The following is a 6,389-nucleotide window of genomic DNA, read 5'->3' as shown; positions in this document are numbered from 1 at the left end:
TAGCCCACCAGCTCCTCTGTCCATGGGATTCTCTAAACAAGAATCCTGGAGTGGGTAGCCAATCCCTTTTCCAGGAGAGCTTCCCAGCCCGGGAATCCAACCTTGGTCACCTGCATTGCAGACAGATTCTTTACCATCAGAGCCACCAGCAAAGCCACACGCGCGTGCGCGCGCGCACACACACACACACACACACACACACACACACACACAAACCACATCTTTATACATTCATCAATAAATGGGCACTTAGGTTGTTTCTGGGCTTCCCTGATGGCTCAACTGGTAAAGAATCTGCCCACAATGTGGGAGACCCCAGTTTGATCCCTGGATTGGGAAGATCCTCTGGAGAAGGGAAAGGTTACCGTCTCCCATATTCTGACCTGGGGAATTCCATGGGCTGTACAGTCCACGGAGTCACAAAGAGTTGGACAATTGAGCGACTTTGACTTCACTAGGTTGTTTCCGTATCTGAACTAATGCAAATAATGCTGCAATGAGCATAAGGGTGTATGCATCTTTCTGAATTACTGTTTTTGTTTCCTTCAGATAAATATTAATACCTGGAAGTGGATTAGCTGAATTGTACGGTAGTTCTATTCTTGCTTGTTTTTTAGTAATCTCTGTATTGTTTTCAACAGTGGCTGCACAAGGCTTCTCTTTTCTCTGCATTCTTTCCAACAGTTATTTCTTGCCTTTTTAGTAATAGTCATTAAAATGGACATAACGCGATATTTGTGGTTTTGATTTGCATTTCCCTAGTAATAAATACGGAGAAGGCAGTGGCAACCCAATCCAGTACTCTTGCCTGGAAAATCCCATGGACGGAGGAGCCTGATAGGCTGCAATCCATGGGGTCGCTAAGAGTCGGACACGACCGAGCAACTTCACTGTCACTTTTCACTTTCATGCATTGGAGAAGGAAATGGCAACCCAGTCCAGTGTTCTTGCCTGGAGAATCCCAGGGACAGGGGAGCCTGGTGGGCTGCCGTCTATGGGGTCGCAGAGTCGGACACGACTGAAGCGACTTAGCAGCAGCAGCAGTAACAAATAATGGTGAACATCTTTCAGTGTATCTATTGGGCAACTCTATTTTTTTGTTTGTTTGCTTGTTTTGGGGGAACTAGTTTGGAAAAATGTCTATTCAGTTTGTTTACCCATTTTTAAAATTGGCTGTTTTTTTTTGTTGTTGTTAAGTTGAATGAGGTTTTCATATATTTTGGATACTACCCCCTTGTCGGATACATGGTTTGTAAATGTCCCATTCAGTGAGTTATTTTTTCATTTTGTTGACAGTTGCTTTTGCTGTGAAGAGATTTTTAGTTTGATGCAATCCCACTTGCTTATTCTTGCTTTTTGTTTCCTACCTCAGAAGATATACAGTTTAGCATATTTTTTTTCTTTTTTTATGGCTTTTACTTTTTTTTTCTTCAACTTACATATCTGTTTTTCTCTTTTCTTTTTATTTTATGCAGGCTATGCTTTTTGGAGCAGTTTTAGATTCACATCAAAAATGAGCAGAAAGTACAGAAAATTTCCATATACTCCTTCCTTCTCAACTTATTTTATTAAAGTCCTTATTGAATTTTTTACAGTATTGCTTCTGTTTTGTTTTGTTTTTTTGGCTGCAAGGCATGTGGGGTCTTAGCGCCCTAACCAAGTGTGGAACCTATACCCCGCTGCATTGGAAGGCGAAGTCTTGACCACTGGACAGCCAGAGAACTCCAACTTATTTTTTAATATTATTTTTTTCCAAAAAAATTTCTTGCTTTAACTTTTCAGTTTGTCCAATCTGATTCTTATGTTCACTTATTATTTATTACTCCAGCATTGATTCCTTTATAATTTTGATTATTTTGCTTTTTAAAATGTCTTTGCCTATTTTATTTCCTAAATGACTTTTAATTTTCCATTTTTATTTATTTTAATCTTTGTTATTTTAAATTATTTTCTTGACATAGTCGAGGATTCATTATTATTTGCTGTGCCATTTACTATTTATTATTATTTATTTTTACTCAATTTCTTATTTTTTGTATTCTGTCCTTTCACATAATGTCATTGGTTTTATTTCATAATTCTTTCCCAGTTATTTCAAATATTTATTATTAACAGTTGTAATTGCTTTTAATTTTATATGTTACCTTTCTACAGTATATAGAAAATGATCAAATGTGGGTGGTGGCCCAAGCAGAAAGAGTTTTCTTTTTTTTCTTTTTTGGAAGACTTTCTAATAGGCAAGAGGATAAAAGAAGAGTGAGACAAAGAAGCTGAGTGATTGTTCATGTTACTGTCCTACAGTGTAAACCTTTTTCTACCTAAATTTCCAGCCAAAAGTCTTATGTCCGTGTTACAGCTGTTGTTGCTGTTTAGTCACTGTCCTATCTGACTCTTTTGCCACCCCATGCACTGTATCCTGCCAGGCTCCTCTGTCCATGGGATTTCCCAGGCGAAAATATTGAACTGGATTGCCATTTCCTTCTCCAGCAGATTTTCCCAGTCCTGGGGTCAAACCCATGTCTTCTGCATCTGCAGGTGGATTCTTTACTGGTGAGCTAACAGGGAAGCCTGTCCATGTTATACTTGGTGGAAATAAAAAAAAATAGTGTTGGTGTTCAGCATATTATGATTGGTAAAGAGAGAACCTCTAATGGACTGAAATAGTCTACTAAATGAAAGATAGTTATTCAGATAGGAATACAGGAAAGAGGTGATTAAAAGTATATTCTCCCCCCACTACACATATCCTTGGAACAAAGGAAGGCATTCGAGGGTGAATATGCAAGTATCATTAGCATTTAGAAGTACCTGGGGAAATCAGTGACATCTGAGTGACTTTTCAGAATCTAGACTTTACCTTAGGCTTCCCACTTGAACCTCATTTCTTTTGACTCTTAATGAATTTGGATGTTATAGAACTCCAGTTTGACTTACTGCCTCAGTGTGACTTGAGAGAAGCAAAAGCAGAATCATGCATTTCACTTTATGTTTTTTTACCTCAATGTTTTGATTTTTCTTTGAAAAAAATATAGGAGAAATATCATTCAAATCTTAGTGGGTTTTTTTTTTTTGTTTGTTTGTTTGTTTGTTTTAAAACCAAGAAGAATCGCACTACTCTTTGGCTGCTGGGGAGGTTAAAATCAATTTTTGCCCTACCTAAATGTCAACCCACCCCAGTATTCTTGCCTGGAGAATTCCATGGACAGAAGAGCCTAGTGGGCTACAGTCCATGGGGTCACAAAGAATCAGACATGAGTGAGCAACTAACACTTTAGCATTCTGTGAGACTTTTCACTTACATCACTCAGTTCTAATTTCCTCTTATATTTACTGTACAATAATCTGTCTATGACATCAATATATTTATTTATTTTTCAGCCTACATGTAACCTTTTAATTGATAATATACATTAGCCACCCTAGTTAAATAATAATGGATAAATAAATAAATATGAAGGCAATTATTGCTCCCATACTAATTTACCTTGTCTTACTTTGGCTCCTAATTGCTGCTCAGTAATTCAGTTACTCCTTACCTGTTGATTTAGCATTATGTGCTCTCGAGAATCTATTTAGAATATTCACCCTCATGGTCCTTCCTCTGAAGAAGCCTTCGAAACGCAGGGTCATGTCTCCTTAGTCCTCCTTGTTTGATCAGATATTTTATAAGACAAGAAGCCTTTACAGTCTGTATGTTTACTGTGGTATCCAAGCCAGGAGGTAATTGTAAAGTGGTCAGTGACTAGCTACATCTTCTGTCCAGCTTATATCAGACCTGCTTTCAATAGGGCAGTATATATCCTCTAATCCTCTAACTTTAACTTTTTAGTTCTCTTTGTTCTTTGTCAGAATATAGATAATCTCTTGTAATTATTCCTAAAGAATTCCTTGTAACTATTGCACTCTCATGAGACTCCTGTAACTTTATTGTGCCTGCAAGAATGCACTTTTGGACTCAGGGCCCTAACACAGGATGGATGCAATTGGAGATAACTGTTTTATTAACAGCAATTAGTAGCCAAGCAGGATGGTCTTAAATTTAAATTTTTAAAGGACACTAATAGAAAACAAAACTATCATCAGCAGGAAACAGCATGCAGGAGAAATGTTCTTAATTTCCTTTTATCTGAGACTTTTTATGAGATCACAGGATTGTCACTCTATAGGTACTTTACAAAAACTACCTGTGGAGTCCTCAATTTTACCAAGTGTTGTCTAGTCATTCCATTTATCCCTTTATACCCTCACTGCTTGCCTGAGTCTAACAGGTCATCATTTTATGACTTTTTAAAAATTTCCTTTATACAGAGTCTTAACTTGCTTCTTTGTCTAAATATTTCCCTTGTAATCTAAATTCCTTGTCATTCTCAGATTAATCTTTCAAATCATGTGTTAAATGCTACTTAAAGACCTTTTAAAATTACATGCGGGAGGAATGAAATTATTGACATGACATATGAAGCACTTCATGTGTTGGCCTGTGCCTACTTCTGTAACCTCATTTTGGGCCCTTCTTCCCCATGGGTACTGTAATCCAGCCGTGGGAAACTCACTTTGAGAATCTGACAGCTTCAAACTCTCACCCACTTCTCTTTTCCTCTATGTAGTTTCTTCCTTCTATTTGAAATATTCTTTTATCTCTTGGTTGCTCTCTTCCAAAAATGAACTTATATTTTTGCCTAACTTAAAATTTTCTTTATATTACAGTCAAAGTTTATTGTCTGTTTTATAATGCTTCTTATTTTATTTTATTTAGCTGACTGATTATGCTGAGATAGTTCAAGTCCTCTGTAATTCAGAAGCATTACTGAGGATGTGAAGGGATTTATCTGCCCAGTTTATTTCGATTCTTTTTCGTTGTTGCTGAAGCAGTAAATCAACATGGCTTAGAATTTAGCTCCAGGTGACACAGGTTTTTGTGTTGTGAGATGACTTAACTAGTTTTTATCGTCATCAGTAAAGTGAATTGCTCTTTCTTTTTCCTCCCACTGCCATACTGACTACAATTTTGTATGATGATGGCTGATCTATGTACTTCCCCTTCCATTCTTATGTCTCTTTTATATATTCAGAGTAGAATGAAGCTTAGAGATTGTTCTCCAGCCTATTCAATTTTTCCAGAATTACTCTCTGGATAAGCTATCCTTTAAGGGACTCATAGAACCATAGGACCACACCACCTGCCTTGGGAGAACTCCAGGCTCAGATGAGATGAGTGCCCTCTTTGCACCCAGACATGTTAGGTTTGAGACTTTGTATTCAGCAGCTATTCATCATAATTTTGGTTTGCAATTATAGCCAATGCCCATTTTATTAAAGAGAGATTTCTCTCTATTTTCTAAGAAGTTTTCAGTTTTCTCTTGGCTTCAAAGAGAAGAACACAGTAGAAACACCTTTAAAGTGCCTCCTTAACTGTGAGCTCCTCTTAAATCTTATTTCCACTTCTGCTGTGTCACTGAGTCTCTTCTCTAGTAACAACTTTAATGATTTCCTAACTGGCAAATCCAAACTGCCTTCTCTGCTGACAGCCTCTACATTGAAAGCTCTTGTTCTTATCAGTTCTTCTATAGTGCAAATCTGTTTAATCTTTTTTCTCATTCTTCTTTGCCTCTTCTTTTCCAGTCTCATTCTGTTTTCCCTCTGCTGCTAATAAAAATGCATGCCTTCATTTTTGTACCTGTAACACTCTCTGTATTGCTGTTAACAGCCCTTAGCGTAGGCTGAGTTCTTAATATATCTATATGCATGATTACCTTTCTTTTAGAGTACTGTTACTTGAGCATAAACTTTTATCTTTCTTAACTTCCTTTTTCATAGTATGTAATATTTATTTTCTGAATTCAAGTTGTTAAAATATTGTCTCTTCACTGCTTTTATTCACCAGGATATATTATTAACCAATTACATTGATAATTAAATATATTAACATATCATTAATTGTAATCAAGAGCAAAAGGAAAAAGCATTATGGTAATGTAATATGAAACTAAACAAAACAAAATTCTGATCCATAAGTCTGGGAATCTGTTTACCATGTAGACCCAGCATTATCAGAATTGAACATGAGGTCTTAAGTAGACCTAAAGCAAACTGATAAAGGTGAAAGTTGTGTTTATTTTTAGAATGTTAATTTTTTAGGTTTTGTAATATTCAAAGATCTACTTGTGGTCTTCAAATAGAAAACAGTGTGGAAATACTACCATTTTTTGTCAATGCTCTGTAAAAACTATTTTAATGTATACATCATTGTCATAAAAATTATAAGTTAAACATGATAGAGGTATGCAATTTTATTTAAAATAAAGGAAAATCCACCAATAAAACAAAATATTTTTTTGAGAAGCCATCAGATAAGTAAAAATACCCACTAAATACTAAACTAGCTGTAG

The sequence above is a fragment of the Muntiacus reevesi genome, chromosome 3 (genome assembly GCF_963930625.1).
Source record: "Muntiacus reevesi chromosome 3, mMunRee1.1, whole genome shotgun sequence".
Lineage (NCBI taxonomy): Eukaryota > Metazoa > Chordata > Mammalia > Artiodactyla > Cervidae > Muntiacus > Muntiacus reevesi.
This window is presented reverse-complemented; position numbering follows the sequence as displayed.